At 35.2% G+C, this 18,490-nt stretch overlaps 1 pseudogene across 1 annotated transcript; it reads left to right on the top strand.

The window, feature by feature from the left end:
- The first annotated feature begins 16,090 nt into the window (after positions 1-16,090).
- LOC308421184 (protein phosphatase 1A-like) lies at positions 16,091-18,251 on the top strand (annotated as a pseudogene). Its single transcript has 2 exons — positions 16,091-16,112; positions 17,254-18,251. The product of its transcript is annotated as a protein phosphatase 1A-like (transcript).
- Positions 18,252-18,490: the final 239 nt, after the last annotated feature.

Below are 18,490 nucleotides of genomic sequence, written 5' to 3'. Positions count from 1 at the left end.
TTTATGTATTCTATATTAAGCCTATAAATTCCAATTTATGATGCTCATATGAACTTTGATCTGTGGTTTTTAACTGGGGCATGCTCAATGTACTGGGGCCACAACCTTCCCTAAACCAAGGTACTTTTATCATTTATCAAATTTTCAACAGTAAATCTTCTAAGAGTGTAGCTTTAAGTCCATCTTCCAACTCAATGGAGGGATTTTTTTCTGGCCCTTACTTGTTGAAGGCGTGTGTGTGTGTGTGTGTGTGTGTGTGTGTGTGTGTGTGTGTGTGTACACATGTGTACACATGAGTGTGTATATTTCCAAACCTCTTCTAAGTGTATACATGCAAATTATTTGCTGTGCCAAACCTATGTTTCCTTTAAGTAATCTACCAGGTTTGGCTCTTACATGTTTTTCCTACCTTTGCTATAAGGATACCTGACCTGACAGAGGACATAAAACACAGATGTCCCATTCTGACAGAGTTCTTCCATCCCTTTTATTCTTCACCTTGAACAAACATGTGTCAGAGTCAATTGCCAGACAGTGAGGAAGAAAAGCTTCTCTGGAGAGGTTTGTGAAATGAACAAAGATATTGGGTATAACCATAGTCATTAATACATGGATTAATATTGGGGCACTTAGTAATCTCTACAGCCTGGGACATGTTGAGACTAAAGCTCTTGGCCCCAACACCAATGCCAGGTAAAGGTTTTACAATGTGGGATAGGCCTTAAATCCAATCAGAATTTGGTTGCTCCTATAACGATTCTCCCATGGTTCTACCAGTGGACATATTTGGCCTTGGCAGGTTCCATTCTGATTTCATAGCCAGTCAAAACTGATAATTAATTTTCTTATTTTATATTGTGTACAGAATCCTTCAGCATTATTAAAGGTAATCATCAGAGGTTCTACATCAGGATAATCTTTATCTTTCCATTTTCTATGACTCAACTTATCTGGCATTTGTCAGCAATAGGATCTTAATGCTAGTTTTTGGAGAGCAAATAACATAAGCAGTTGCTTGTACTCTTTAGTGTTCTATGAGACATCACTAGCCAACAACTCCAAACACAGAAAACACTCCTGGCACACATATTTTATTAGTGTGCATTTGGTTTGTAGGAGGGTCTTTGGCATTCTTTTGATGTTTTGTTTTTTCTTTTACATTTTTCTCTTTTTCATTTGGATCAGGTTCTTATAATCTTGGTTAGCCTCGCTATCTTCTTAATTACTTTATAGCCCAGGCTGACCTTAGAGTCACTCAAGCATTCTAGTTTATAATTCTGGTGTTGACATTAAGTGTTTCTGATACCACACACTAAAAGTCATTTAATTTTCTTCCCTTTTTATGTGGGAAAGTATATTATACACTTGTCTAGTTAACGTAATAAATATGAATTATTTAGATTAAGCTGTATTGAAAGCTCTCACCTTGGGAGCATATTAGACAACCATTCAAGATTACAAAAAAAAAGTATGGAGGTTGTAAAACTTAATTTTAATTTTGACATTTTATCAAGCTATAGAATAATCCCAAACATTATTGTGCCTAATGGTGGATCCTGATACCTCACAGAAGAAAGTCCTATTTTCAGTGTATCAAATAAACATTTCTGTATTCTCAGATCACACAATGAACACTTTGTTGACATTGTTTTATTATTCCTGTACCATTTATTTTTGTAGACCAATTTATCCTACTGAAATACTGCCTTTGACATAAGTTTACAATTTTACTCATGTACTTTTATGCATAGAAGGCACCATTGATTGGTACAAAATCTCACATTGTAATCAAGTAGATTATAGAGATAATCGATTTTTTATTTCACTATCATGGTACATTAGATTCTGTATAGAATGATTAAAAAAACATAGTAAATCTAGCAGCATTATTTCCTCTGAATGTTATACTACTATGATTTAAACATGTAAGCTCTAATAACATTCTAATATCACTTCAGTTCAAACTGTATGTCACAGTAGAATCTCCTTTTAAAGTAGTTATCATTATAACATAAAGATGTCTCTATTCAGCACAATGCCTTCAAAATCAACCACAAAAGTGGTTCTTTTTGGTTAGTTTGTTTGTTTAAATAAAGAATTATCGCCCTCCTCTAAGAACAAAAATAAAAAATGTATGCATTTAAAAAAATAAAAAAAAGATGTTAAAAAATCTTCTCGTGCCATCCTTTTTGCCTGGGAATTTCATTGAGACATTGCTTTTAGTAGTTGAGTAGTATTTCATTGTGTAAATGTAATGCATTTTCTGTATCCATTCCTCTGTGGGTGGACATCTGGGTTTTTCTCAGTTTCTGGCTATTATCATAAACTTGCTATGAACATAGTATAGCATGTGTTGTTGTTACATATAGTATCAGTTTGCAATCCGACCACCAACAGAGGAGTGTTCCCCTTTCTCCACATTTTGTCAACATTTGCAGTCACCTGAGTTTTTTTTATTTTAGCCATTCTAACAGAAGGGAGGTAGAACCTCAGGGTCATTTTCAGCAGATTTTAAGAATTAACTGACCTAAAAAAAAATCTTCACATTGCACCAAGTCTTTTTGTGTTCTAGATAGATCATAATTTTTACTAAAGTTGTGTAGTTATTTCAGAGCATGTTCTTTTAACCATTTATTTTTTATATTTATAACAGAATGCTGTGTGTCTAGAGGTATACATTTTATGTAATAATTATTTATAGTGCTTATTTTTCTGATATTTTTGTAGAGATTACATGAAAATGTGGGAAATATAAGAATAAAAAACTCATATAACACTGGAATTCTGGGAAGTGAGGAAACAAAAGCAAATTCCAAAATGACAACCGTGAAAACATCCAGCCTCATGTCACATGCACGTATTTACAACTAAACTCTTCCTAGGATGTTGTTGGACGACACCAGATGGACACTGTTGTTGTGTAGCATACTGAATTATAAACCTCAGCGGAAGACTTTTGCAAGCTTTCACTTTCTCTTCCATCACCTATATACATGCACAATATTGAAATACTGTGAATCGGAAATGAAACCGAGTACTGAAAAAGAATGCCTGACAACCAATTTTGATACCACAAATAGTTTTATACAGTAAATGAATTTTTAAAACGAGGATGGATTCAGTTCTCATGTCCAGTAAATGACAATATTGAAAATATTTTTCTTAGTCCGGATGCACAGAGGATGATGATGTGGATGATGATGGTGATGATGATGATGATGATGATGATGATGATGATGATGATGTGTGTTCATGTAGTATCTGTTCCTATGTACTCTCTCTCTCACACACACACATATGCATGCACATATGTGTGTACATGCATATGCATGTACAAGCCAGAAAACATTTTTTTTGTTTTTATTACTCATATGTTATTAATCAGTTTTTTGAAACAGAGACTCACATTTGGAACTATTTAAGTAAGTGAGGTGGCATAGGAAGAGATAAGGATCTGTTTGTTCTCCTAGGAGTTATAAAACTGCTGTGCCCAGCATTCCATTCTGTTTGGTTTGAGATCACACCATGATGACAACTGTTCTACTGACTTAGGTCACTCCCTAAGTCAAGTGGCATGATTTTTTTTTCTTACCACTTTATTTTTAAAAATAAGAGAAATACACATACAGATTTTTAAAGGAATTTTGGTCTAACATTATATGAATATTTTTGTCAGTACTTAATTCTTTTAGAGGTTCGATAGCATGCATTGAAATCCCACTAATTACCATAAGCATGAAGTACATGTAGGATAGAACGTAACATGGAATCATGGAAACAGATTTCTTGTTGAGTATATATGAAGCATAATGATCTATTAATACCAAAAATTGCCACAAGGGTATTATCTTAGCTCTTGGATTATTATTGATTTGAGATCCAGGTGTACCACACTCTGAGAGGGTGCTATACATTTATTTTTTTCCTAAGAAAGATTGAGGCTTTCTTTCTTTCTTTTTCTTTCTTTCTTTCTTTCTTTTTTTCTTTCTTTTCTTTTCTTTTCTTTTCTTTTTTTTTTTTTTGGCCTCTTTTTCTTGAACTTTATATAATCGATGAGTTGTTTCTGGGGTGTCCAGAGCTTTCTGGGGTTAGCATTCAATTATCAGTGACTGCATATGATGTCTGTTCTTTTGTGACTGGGTTACCTCATTCATGATGATATTCTCTATATTCATCAATTTTCCTAGAAATTTCATAAAGTCAATGTTTCTGATAGCTGAGTAGTACTCTATTGTGTAAATATACCACAATTTTTGTATCCATTCATCTACTGAAGGACATCTGGGTTCTTTCCAGCTTCATACCCTTCACAATAACCATAGTGGCATGATTCTTAATTAAGCAACGGGAAAACCATACCTAAACCTGTTCACAAAATAATTAATTTCCTTGGGCTTTTTATAACCTATTAGCTTATGTTGCAATGCAGTGCTAATTTCTAAACATATAGGACAAATAGTTGGATTTACCTCTGGTCATGTCTGTCCTTTGTGTCCATTTAAAGATCATTATCAGTGTAGCTATTTCTCCCTCTTCCTTTCTTCCTTCCTTCCTTCCTTCCTTCCTTTTTTCCTTCCTTCCTTCCTTTGTACCTTCCTTTCTCTCTCTTTCTTCCTTTTTTTCTTTTTTTGTTCTCTCTCTTTCCTTTCTGCCCTTCCACTCTTTCTTTCTTTTTTCTTTCTTTTTTCATTTTCTGACTGAAGGGTTTCTACTGAGTAAGCCCCCTCTCCAGGAACTCACTAGAGAGCCAACAGCCTCCCGTTCTTGACAGTTCTCCTTCATCAACTCTTGAGTACAGATAATATAGACATAAGCCACCATGTGAGCCTTCAAAGGCTAATGTGTCCAAACCTTTGCCAACTGTAACAAAATATTTTTGACAAGTTTTGATATTATTACATTGTAGCACATTAACCAAATGAAATATTTTCAGATCATTTTCTTATAAATTACAAATGTACAATTATTTTATTGGATATTCTCTGTATTTACATTTCAAATGTATTCCCCTTTTTCCACCTGCTCCCATCCACCCTCTGTCTTTCCACTTACTTCTATGAAGGTGCTCCCTCTCCCAGTCACCCTCTCTACCACAGTGCCTTGGCATTTCCCCACACTGAGAAATCATGCCTTCACTGGACAAAAGGCCTCTTCTCTCATTGATGCCAGACAATGCTATCCTCTGCTACATATGCAACTGGAGCCATGAGTATCTCAGTATGTACTCACTGATAAGTGTTTTATTCCCTGGGAGTTCTGGAGAGTTTTGCTGGTTGATAATGTTCTACTTCCCAGGAGGTTGCAGACCCTTCCAGCTCCTTCAGTCCTTTCTCTAGCTCTGTCATTTGGATCCCTGTGTTCAGTCCGATGTTTAGCTGCAAACAACCTCAAGTGTATCTTTATGATTCAGGAAGAGCCTGTAAAGAGACTTCCATATCAAGCTCCTGCCAATAAGCACTTCTTGGCATCAGCAATATTGCTTGAGTTTGTTGGCTGCCTATGGGGTGGATCCCAGGTGAGGCAGTCTCTCGATGATCTTTTCTTCAATCTCTGTTCCTCCATTTATTTTAAATAATTATATAACAAATACATATTTATACACATAAGCATCATTTTATATTATTAAATTCTGTTTTACTTTGGCTGTTAATTTTTCCTTTTTCTGAGATAATATTTACATCCTGAAGCTCTTTCCTTTCCTTCTCCAAGCCCTCACATAAAGCTCTCAACATTTTTTCAAATTCACAGCCTGTTTCTAAAATAATTGCTAATTGTAAATGCATCTATACATTTCAATAGAAGATGTTACTTACAATGAAATTGTTCACAATGTATTATTGTGTTTTTATTATCTATTTGCAAGTAGACATCTAATTTCAAAACAAAACATAATTTAAAATATTTTAGTCCTCATAATTATACCAAAATAAACAAATTTTATTAAGTTAGTATAAAAAATGTCATTTTTTATCAGAAATTACTTTTTATAGTTATAGAAAATGATAATGAAATGATATAAAATGGTCAAAATTTTAATTTTCATTGTAAGGAAGGGATTTTCCTCTTCCTCTTTTAAAGTTTTGCATGGTGCTTAAGTGGAAATTATTTAAAGCAAATAACTATTCATCATTGTAAAAGATTGCCACCATATTAGTTATGAATGGGAATACAGGACAGGATTACATCAAGTTAGATTGGTGCTAACACTATAAAAATATATAATGACTACATTTCTGTTTCTCTGCTTGGAAAATGATTATAACTTCTCCATTAATTAAAGGGAGTGTGACTATATTTATTTTTCTCCACTGTCCTATGTACCCTTATATGTTTAATTCATTTTGTTAAAAAACAGACCTTTCTGCCAACAAAAAATATTGTGTTGTACTGAATCAAGAAAAAGAATAAAAACCTAATTGATTCACAATAAACATTCAAATATACATATGCTTATTTTACCTGATGACATATGATGCATCAGTTTTTTTGACAAATAATGAAATAATCATACATCATAATTGAATGCAAATATTTTCATTTAATAAAATAAGTGCAAAAAAACTGAAACAAAATAATTTTGTGATTTAAGTGAGACCTGAGAAATTAGGTTGACCAATATTTTAACAATAGATGAGTTTCTGTTTGTCTTTCTTTTTTTTTTAATTTTTATTTTTAATGTTATTCCCATTCCCAGTTTCCCTCTGCAAACTCCTGTCCTGTGGCTGCTCCCTACTGCTTCTATGAGGTGCTCTTTCCTCCACCCACTCATTTTGCCTCACTGACCTAGCATTTCCCTATGATTAGACTTTGAGCCTCCACAGGACCACAGGACTCCCCTCCTATTGATGCCAGATAAGGCCGTCCTCTACTACATATGCAGCTGGAGCCATGTGTCCCTCTATGTGTACCCTTTGTTTGGTAGTTTAGTCCATGGGAGCTCTGGGGGTGTGAGGAGCAGTATGGTTGAGTGATACTGTTGTTCTTTCTAGGTGGTTTCAAAACCCTTCAGCACCTTCACTCATTCACCTAACTCCTCCATTGGGGTTCTGTGATCAGTCTGATGGTTGACTGCAAACATCAGCATCTGCATTGCTGAGTCAGAGCCTCTAAGGGAAAAGCTATAACTAGGTTCCTGTCACCAAGTGCTTCTTGGCATCAACAATGATGTTGGGTTTGATGTTTGTGGAAGGGGCCCCCAATTGAGGGAATGGTCCACCCATCAATCTCAAAAATATTAGTCCAGAATTACTCCTGTCTTTTTCAGTTTGTTGAGAAACTAATCTATTAGTTCAACAGTTGAAATTAGTCTAATAATATAATTGAAGGATACCTAGCCTATTAATTGGCTATATGTAAAACAAGAGTAAATATAAATTACAGAATAAACCTTAAGGAGGAATTTCTGTATAGTACAGTGTGATGAGACCCCATGAAGTATGATGTCATATGGGGAAAATAATTAGAGACAATTGTATGGGCATGAAGAGATTTGAAGAGGTGTAACAGTCAGAGGAAAGAAACTGGCTACACAAATGAAGCTAAGAATGCTGAAGATTAATTTTTTATCTTGTACCCAAGAGCTGACTCTTTCCAATTTTAACCTAATGATGAAACGTTCATATATTTCAGGGCCCATGATCTGCCATTCTGTTTTTAGAGATCTGAATTAACCTCATTATGTGAATATATGAAAGAGAGATTTGAGTTCTGGCTGCCAGGGTTTGTCTTTGGATAGTTTTGAATAAATCGACTTCCAAGGTTTTTTCCTGCAGATAATCTGTAATTTTCTAGGAAAGATAAGATTCTAAAATCAATATTTGAACGAAATAGAAATAAAAGTAAGAGTTGAGAAAAAGATATTCACCAGAATTCAGTATCTTCTTAGTTATCCTTTCTAGAGTTTTAAAAATAACCATGCCATTGCCATTATTAAAATATGTTATAAAAAGAATGTATGAATTTGTGTTTGTGTAAATGTGTATGTATGTGTGTTTATGTATATGTGTGTTTGTGTGTATATGGGCACATATGTATGTGTGTTCGTGTGTGCATATGTATGTGTGATTGTGTGTATGTGTGTGTATGTGTGTATATGTGTGTACATATACATGTGCGGTTGTGCATATGTGTGTTTTTCTGTATGTGTATATGTGTTCCTGTTTTTGTGTGTATGTGTGCTTGCGTGTATGTGTGTGCTTTGTATAATTCCCCTCTGACAAACGCACTTCTCATTTCCAGCAGGGTGTGTCTTGAAATAAGTCTGTGTTTCTATGTGGCTCATGAGTACAGCAAGAAGATGGTTGAAGTTTGGTGCTATCACGAACAGGGTTTCTTCTTACTTGAAGTAAGACTATTTACTTGAAGAAGCCTGGGGTATGTTATCATCTGCCTGCCTTACCCAGTATCTTTCTAAGTTCTTTAGGTCCCCACATGAAAATTTTAATACAGCTAGAGTTTATCTAGATGGTGTTTCCCTTTTTCTTTCAGGTCAATACAAGGTCAATATCATAAGAAATGGGTATTTAATAAATGAGGTTCAAATGTAAGTAGAACCAAATTTCAAAGATCACTGTTATGCTGTTTTGAAGCCTAAATCTAAACAATGGTTAAAAAAATATAGAAAAGGACAATGCCAAAGTGAATACAGATGGGCTGCTGTGACACACTCACCTACACACTATTTGCAAATGACCAGTGTCATATGCTATCTTTAGAAATAAACTTGGGACACAAAAATATTTAATACAATTTAAAATCATACAAGGGATTTAACAAAAAGATAATTTATGTATATTTGTTAGTTTATTCATATAATAGCTGTTTTCCCTGAGATGTAAATCTCTAAGAAGTTTCATGCCTTTTTTTCCCCTTAATTTGATGTTCTGTACTAAGAATGAACTTAGAACATTTTATGAACTTTCAGTCATTTTCAACTGTCTAAAATCTGATTAAATCTTACATATTTGATTAAAATAAGTTATTTAGAAAGTATGATAGCACAATAAGTTTCTAGCCTAAGGTATTTAAAATAAATATTAATATGATTGCTTTCTAACCAAGGGGTAAAAGCATGAAATAAAAAGCTTAGGCTCACATCATGCAAGTGGTAAAAGCACATTGATTCCAGTCAACCATGAGTAAGGCATTTTATCCAAAATAACTACTTCTTTTTAAATTTGAGTCTCTGTGTTCAACTTACACAGTGTAGTTTTAATTGACTAAAATGCTGTAATGAATTTTCTCGTAGAAATTATTACCCTCCATTTACCTTCTCATTGTTCATGATTGAACTTGGGCCTTATGATTTTGTTAATATTTTATAGAATAATATCACACATTTACTTGGAAATTCAATGATAGGTTATAGATAGAATAATAGATGCTTTGGAGCCAAAAATATGATTATTGAAAAAAATAAAAAGCAGTGCAATATTTGAACAACCAAAAAATGTAATAAGTGAACAGCTAAAGGAAATCGAGGCAGCTTAGTGGTGAGGAATATGTGCTGTGCATGTAGCATCTCATTAGCACACAAGTCAGGCGATTTGTGCATTTGAGAATATTAGAGAAATATTGCATGAATTTAGCTATATTTTCACTTTTATATAAGTTCTGGGAATTAAACACAGATTTCTATGTTTATATAACAAGATATTTTACCCACTGAGACATCCTGCCATCCAAATATACTTGTACAAAAAAGAGTAATGCTGGAGGTATCACAACATTTAATCTATATGTAAAAAGAAAACAACATGGTTCGGGAAGGAAAAAGCAGTTTGGAACAGTGGAGTAGAAAGGAGTATCCCAAGATAAACTCATATAATTTCAACACATTTTTAAAAAACATTTATTAGAAAAAAAATGACTGTTTAAGCATAAGGTGCAGGAAAAATCAATTATCAAGCTGCTTCAGAATGAAATTATATTTCTTTATTCTAAACTTCTATTAAAACAAATTTAAATTGTTTCAAAGTGACTATAATAAGAGAAAATTATAAACATTTAGAGAAAATATTGATATCACAGCAAGAAAAAAAATCATAGGCAAAATCTTTCTAAGCGAGTTAGTTATGTACACATTTCCAGCTTTTTGTTTATTTTTTTGGTGTGTGTGTGTGTGTGTGTGTGAGGGTGTGTGTGTATTTGATTATTTTTGAGCTTGCATTTCAATTACATTTCTCTCTCTCTCTTATCCTCCATGGGAAGTTACAGAAGAGGGCACAGAAATATTGAATGACCTGTATGCTCACTACGGTTGCTACGGAACTGGATCCTTCAGTAACATCAGAAGATATATCTGTAAATTGTCACCAACATGACTATCTAAATATAAGAACAACAAGACACCCAATAGCATGCCAAATTACACATGTAAAATTAATGAGGGTTCAGCAACACACCCCCAAAAATAGCCTATATAAAATTGAGTAAACCTGGAATCTGAAGGCTTGCCCTCCCCAAAACTCAAATGTATTTGTTGTACAGTGTCAAATGGTCATGCTGGGAAGCATAATCACAAGTTTTATTACATGGGCTCAGCTGGTTTTATTTAGAAATATGTGTATATATAAAAAAAACATATATTCCTGTAATAACATTGAAATTTTTTGAGGGAGAGAGTGACAGACTACATGAAATTTGATGGGGGTGATGTAAAAATAATACCAGAAGAGTTGAGAGAGGGGACTAACACAATAAAATATATCAAATAAGCATAAAAATACTATTAAATTCTTTTTTTTTGCAAATAGCAAAATTGCTCCTTGCTTAAAGGTCCTTCCTTCCTTCTTCCCTCTCTCCCTTCCTTCCTACCTTCCCTCCTTTCTTCCTTCATTTCTTCCTTTCTTCCTTCATTTCTTCCTTCCTTCCTTCCTTCCTTCCTTCCTTCCTTCCTTCCTTTCTCTCTTATTGAGTTACATCCCAATCCCAGTTCCTCCTCTCCCTTCTCCACCTACCTTTATCCTTAAAAATTTCTCCCTATAGTGCCTTCTCCTTTTCTTCTCAGAGTAGGGGAAGACTCCTTGGATAGCACTACATCTGCATGTGGAGATATCCCATAGGATTATGCACATCTTTCACACTGAGGCCAAATGGGCACTCCAGTTAGTGGAAGGAGACCCATTGACAGGCAATAAGTTAAGAAATAATGTCCCCTTCAAATTGTTGGGGAGCCCCGTGAAGCCAGGTTAGTTGACTCTATAAATCTTCTTATGGTGTTCCTGACTTTTTCTACTTGCTCAGTTGTATCAGCAAGTCTCGCATAAGACTCCTGAGCTCTGTCTGGTGTTTGGTTGTGGCTCTCTGCATCTGTTTCCATGTGCTACTGAACTTAGCGTCACAGCAGACAGTTATGCTAGGCTCATGTTTGCAAACAGCAGAATATCATTAATCATGTCAGGGACTAGATCTCAGACATGGGATGGGGATTATATTTGGTCAGTCATAGCTTGGCTGTTCCTTCAATCTCTGCTCCATCTTTATCACTGCATTTCTCTTAAACAGGAACTATTTTGTTTTGAAGGATTTGTGGATAAGTTGATGTTCCCCTCCCTATCACCGGCTATAGCACATGGTAATTTCTGTCTCCATATCAACCATTAGCAAGAGTCTCAGCTGGGGTTACATCAATAGACTACCAGAACTTCCATGGTCTAAGAGTTCCAGCTAGTCCCAGAAATGTTCCACATTGATTTGTGTTCTCATTCCAAGCCCTCTCTGCTCCTCCTCTCTCCAAATTGGAACTCCATCCCCATTACCCTCCACACCTCTCTACTAAGCCATTTCCCTTTATCTATCCATCTCCAATTACAATTTTGTTTTTCCTTCTAAGTGAGGTTCACATATCCTCCCTTGGATGTTCCTTACTACGGGCTTTCTTTAGTTTTGTGGATTAGCATGAGTATGCATTACTTCATAGCTAATGTCCACTTATAAGTGAATAGATATCATGGATATTTCTCAATCTCTCTGTGCCCTCACTCATGATGGTATTTTCTATTTCCCACCATTTGCCTAGAAATTTCATAATATCTCTGGTATTAATAGCTGAGTAGTATTCCACTGCATAGATATATCACATTTTCCTTATCAATTCTTCAGTTGAGGGGCATCTGTGTTGTTTCCACTTTCTGTTTATTATGAACAAAGCTGCTATGAGCATAGTTGAGTAAGTTTCCCTTTTGTATATTGGGGAACTAGGGGGATGGTATGCCAAGTTTTGGTATAGCTGGATCTTGGGGTATAACTATTCGTAATTTTCAGAGAAATAAACAGATTGATTACCAAAGTGGTTGAAGAAGTTTACACTCCCACTAGCAAGGCATGAAAATTCATCTTTCTCCACATACACATCATTATGACCTGTTAATTGAGTCTTTGACATGAGACATATTAACAGGTGTACCTTACAATCTCTGAGATAATTTGATTTTTATTTCCCCAATAATTAATATTATTGAACTTACCTTAAAATGCATTTTGGTAATTATTGATTCCTCTATTAATTGAGGAGTGGGTAGGTTGTCAGAGACCACCCTCATTTATCCATTGGTTGAGCTGAGGGAATAAGGGCTTTGTGGAGATTTTTATTTCCTTTATTTATTCAATAATTTATGTATTTACATTTCAAATGTTAGCCATTTTCCTTGCCACACTCCCATCCCCCCTCTCCATATATCTATAATAATTCTCCCCTCCCACCAACCTCCTCACCCCTCACCACCCTGGCATTCCCCTACACTAGAAAAACAAGTCTCCACAGAATGAAGAGCTTATTCTCAAGTTGATGCCACAAAATGCCATCCTCTGCTAGATATGTGGCTGCAGCCATGGGTCCCTCCATGTGTATTCTTTGGTTGATGGTTTTGACCCTGGGAGCTCTGAGGTGGTCTGTTTGGTTAATATTGTTCTTCCAATAGAGTTGCAAACCCCTTCAGTTCTTTCAGTCTTTTCTCTCTTACCCCCCATGAGCGTCCCAATGCTCAGTCCAATAATTAGCTGAAAGCATCCTTATTTGTTTCAGTAACACTCTAGCAGAGCCTCTCAGGAGACATCTATATTAGGCTCTTGTCAGCAAGCATTGCTTTGCATCAATAATAGAGACTGGGTTTAGTGACTGTATATGGGATTGATCCCGAGATACAGCAGTCACTTTATAGCCTTTGCTTCAGTCTTTGCTCTAATCTTTGTCCCTGTATTTCCTCCCATGAGTATTTTGATTCCCCCAACTAAGAAGGACTGAATTATCCACATTTTGGTCTTCCTTATTCTTGAGATTTATGTGGTCTGTGACTTATATCTTAGATATTCTCAGCTTCTGGGCTAATATCCAGTTATCCATGTGTATATACCATGTGTATTTTTATTGTAATTGGGTTACCTCACTCAGGATGATATTTTCTATTTCCATCCATTTGCCTAAATATTTCTTGAAGTCATTGTTCTCAATAACTGAATAGTACTCCATTGTGTATGTGTACCACAATTTCTGTATCTATTCTTCTGTTGAAGGACATCTGGGTGTTCTATAGGTTCCGGCTATTATAAATACAGCTGCTATGAATATAGTAGAGCTTGTGTTCCTGTTATATGTTGGAACATTTATTGGGTATTTTCTCAGGAGTGGTATATCTGGGTCCTCAGGTGGTACTATGTCCAATTTTCTGAGGAACCACCAAAGTGATTTCCAAGGTGTTTATACCAGCTTGCAATCCCACCAACAATGGGGTAGTGTTTCTCTTTTCCACATCCTTGCCAGCATCTACTGTCACCTGAGTTTATGATCTTAGTCATTCAGACAGGTATGAGGTGGAATCTCAGTGTTGTTTTGATTTGCATTTCCCTGATGACTGTGGTTGTTGAACAGTTCTTCAGATGTTTCTCAGCCATTCAATATTTCTCAGTTGAGAATTCTTTATTTAGCCCTGTAGCCCATGTTTAGAAGACTAATTTGGTTCTCTGGAGTCTAACTTCTTAAAATCTTTGTATTTGATCAATTACTTCTATATAGAAGTAATTGATCAAATGCATAGTCTAGTCTTGAATTCTTTTATGTACATTTGTGGCTGACGCAAGATACAAAACAAACTGTCTTAAGTTGCAACCTGTTTTTACATGTACTCTATGCCCATTGTAAGTGGTAAGATCTTAATGCACACTATCAAACATTAAAAAAAAAAAAAAAAAACACAAGCACTGACAAAAATGTATTCATATAGTTTTATGCAAAAATGCTTAAAACTTGTACATTTATCTTTGTTTTTTAAAATAAAGTTGTTAAAAAAAAGTCCTGAACAAATGTAAAAAAAATAAAATAAATAAAATAAAGTAAAACTCTAAAAAAGTCTTATATATTGAATATTATCTCTATATTGGATGTAGGATTGTTAAAGATCTTTTCCTTATTTCTTATTTGCCCTTTTTTTTCTATTGACAATGTCCTTTGCCTTATACAACATTGCCGTTTTATAGGGTCCCATTTGTTGATTCTTAATCTTAGAGTATAAGCCATTGTTGTTCTGTTCAGGAAATTTCTCCCTATGCCTATTTGTTCAAGGCCCTTCCACTCTTACTTTTCTATTTGTTTCAGTGTATCTGCTTTTATGGGGAAGGTCTTGACCCACTTGGAACATAGTTTTAAATAACTAGATAATAATTGATTGATTTGCATTCCTCTGCATGCTGATTGCAAGATGAAGCAGCAATTATTTTTACATCCACATATTCCACTACATAAACAAACTCAAAGAGAAAAAAAAACATAGTAATCCCATTAGATGCTGAGAAAGCATTTGACAAAATTCAATATCCCTTCATGATAAAAGTCTAGGAAAGATCAGGAGTTCAGGGCCCATACCTAAACATAGTAAAAGCAATATACACCAAACCAGTAGCCAACATCAAACTAAATGGAGAGAGACTTGGAAGCAATTCCAATGACCATCCTGCTGAAAATAATCTAGAGATTCAATGAAAATTTCAAAATTTCAACTCAATTTTTCAGAGTTAGAAAAGGCAATTTGCAAATTCATTTGGAATAACAAAGAACTCAGGATAGCCAAAAGTATTCTCAAGAATAAAAGAACTGTGGGAATCACCATCCCTGATCTCAAGCTGCATTACAGAGCAATCATGATAAAAACTGTATTGCATTAGTACAGAGACAGGCAGGTAGATTAATGGGATACAATTGAGTTCCCATAAATGAACCCACATACCTATGGTCACTTAGTTTTTGACAAAGTGTTAAGACCATCCAGTGGTTTGGAGATGTTTAATGATGGCATCTATTCCCTTAGAGGTTAAAAATTATTTATATTACTTCACTAATCTTGATTTTACTTTAGTAAGTGTATTTTTTATCTACATAATATTACACTATGTTTAGATTTTCCAGTTTTGTGGAGTGCATGTTGATCTAGGAATTGGGGTGAGGAAAGGGTTCTAACCTGGATGATTCTGGTGTAATATGTGTGACAAATGAGCTAGGGACAGAACAAGGCAGCTCAGGGCACCCAAGAGTGCCTTTGAGATCTCAGTGGGCATTGGAATGTGGAGATGGGAGGAGATCTAGCCTGAATGTTTCTCTTGCAGCATGCCTGGTTTATGCAAATAAAATGGTGTCTGGGCAATAGAGTTCTGTCGGGAGGTGATAAGAGAAACACGGCATTTGGCACAGTGTAGGTTGGCATGCCTCAAAGGTCTTAGGGGTTGTGGCTTCTTGATTCTTAAATAGCAGATTAATATCTAAAATATTGCAAAAGATTTCAAGAGTTAATCACCATAAGGCCTTTCTTCCATGGTTTAATGAGTTATTATTTTGCTCTGGTGACTAAAGATAGCTCAGAAATTAAAAATGTGGTCAACGAATGTTCAATGTTCTTAGCAATTAAGGAAACTGAGACTCAGCTATTGTTGTTAATACCAACCCTGCTGAAATGACTGTCACCAAGAAAATAAACAAAACCAAATGCTGATAAGGGCAGGAAGTAATTAAAATAATGTTTATATGTTTGATGAAAATAAAAATTATATAGCCATCATGTAAATCTCCATGGAAGTTTCTCAAAATTGTAAATATCTAAGTATAATGTCATCTAACCAGAGCAACGGTAGGCATACATCTTAGAGAATGTGGGTCAACATTTGAAAGAAACCCAAGTATATCTCTGCTTACTGCTGTATCATTCACTACAGCTATAAAATGAAATCACTAAGATATCTAACAAAAGATGGATGGATTCAGAAACAAGATAAATATAGATAATAACAACTTATGAACTGGAATCAAAAGTACATTTATGGTTTTTGATGTAAATTGAATAATACTGGGGGTCATTAGAGGTAAAAATTAGACTTAAAGTGCATGATGTTTGCTCATATGAAGAATATGTATTTAAATATCTGAGTCTATGTATATATAAATATATGTATGCATTATATATGTATGAATGTACATTTATATGTTTTATGTAATCATATATGAATGCATGCATGTGTATATGTAATGAAGGTAGAAAAAGAACCATGAAAGTAAAAAAAGACATCTCAAGGGACAGGTTAGGAAGGAAAGGAGAGTAAAACAGATGGGGTACATGTCAAATGAAGAAGAAGTGAGAAAGTTATTTATAAGGAAACAAAACAGTAGTTGGAGCATTCGTTATACAGTATAAAAATTAACAATTGTATAACACCATTTACCTATCAATATACACAGCAGCCATAGTGTTTCTATATATTTAGAAGATTTCCCTGTGTCTTCCAGTCTATCATATCTCTTCTTTACAAGTGGCAAAGAGTTTTCTATTTTTACTATCTTAGATTCTCAGAATTAAAATTCTTGAGCTCATATCTTGTTTTTATTCATCTAAAATTTTCTCACTAAATTATATTTAAAAGTACCAATGACATATCAGTATTTCAGGCCTTTCACTGGTTAACTAATGCTTCTTCTTAATGACCGTACCAGGATGTATCTGTCTGCCTATGATGAAGCATAACCACAACTCTTGCCATACTATCTCACGTAAGACAGTACGAACAGCATCTCTCCTGCAGTTTCTTAAAAACAGTTCCATTTCTCTTTATAGATACCAAGAAATTACTAATAAGGCGTGTACTTATAAGAAACTGCCAAACTTATCCCTTGAGCCATCTCTCCAAACCCATGTCTCCTGTTTCTTGCTCATTGCTACCCTACATCTAGGCAGAACTGGGGCTAAAACGCAGATTTACTGCTCTTTTGACTCCCAGAGCTGGCCGAGAGTGCGGAGCTTATATTTGGAGACCAGACCCACCTGTGCAGCTCTGATAGAGCGATACTATCTAGAGGATCAAGTCATAATAAAAAGCTTTTAGACAAGCCAAAGATGGAAAATCATAATACCCAGGGGTAGGAGAATGGGTTGCAAAATGGCCTAAGCAGCATGCATGGTTGTCGAGCTGAAATGAAAGATTCATATATGGCTATGATCGGTTTGCCATATGAAGTTGAGACATGGTCTTTCTTTGCTGTATATGATGGGCATGCTGAATCTCAGGTTGCCAAATACTGCTCTGAGCACTTATTAAATCACATCACCCATAACCAGGATTTTAAAAGGGTCAGTAGGAGCACTATTTGTGGAAAATGTAAAGAATGGAATCATAACAGGTTTTCTGAAAATTGATGAACACATGAGAGTTATGTCAGAGAAGAAACACAGTGCAAATAAAAGTGGATCAACATCTGTGGATGTCTTAATTTTTCCCCAACTACTTAATTCATTAACTGTGGAGACTCAAGTGGTTTTCTTTGTAGGAATAGAAAAATTTACTTCTTCACACTAGACCATAAACCAAGTAATCTGGAAAAAGAATGGATTCAGTATGCAGGGGTCTCTGGTATGGTTCAGCATGTCAGTTACTCTCTGGCTACATCAAGAGCCCTTGGGGATTTTGATTACAAATGTATACATGGAAACGGTCCCACAGTGTATCTTGTCTCACCATAGCCCAATGTCCATGATATTGAAAGGTCTGAAGGAGATGATAGCATCTGGGACCTCATGGGAAACGAAGAGCTCTGTGGCTTTGTGAGACTCAGGCTTAAAGTCACTGATGACCTTGAGAAAGTGTGCAATGAAGCAGTCGAGACCTGTTTGTATAATCGAGACAACATGAGTGTGATTTTGATCTGTTTTCCAAATGTGCTTAAAGTCTCAGCAGAAGAGGTGAAGATGGTGGCAGAGCTGGACAAGTACCTGGAGTGAAGAATAGAAGAAATCATAAGGAAGCAGGGGGAATGTGTCCCAGACTTAGTCCATGTGATGGGCACCTTAGCCAGGTGATAAGCATGTTAGTCAACAAGAACATCCCCAGCCTCCCACCAGGGGGTGGAATGGCAAACATATAATTGAAGCCATTTACAATAGAATGAACCCTTATCAAAAGAAAAAAAAAAAGGACCATACTGATTCTGCATCAACTGATGATGTGGGGTAAAGCTGTT

Source organism: Micromys minutus (assembly GCF_963924665.1).
Source record: "Micromys minutus genome assembly, chromosome: 5".
NCBI lineage: Eukaryota > Metazoa > Chordata > Mammalia > Rodentia > Muridae > Micromys > Micromys minutus.
The sequence above is the reverse complement of the archived record's forward strand: the minus strand, read 5'-3'. Positions and strand labels throughout refer to the sequence as shown.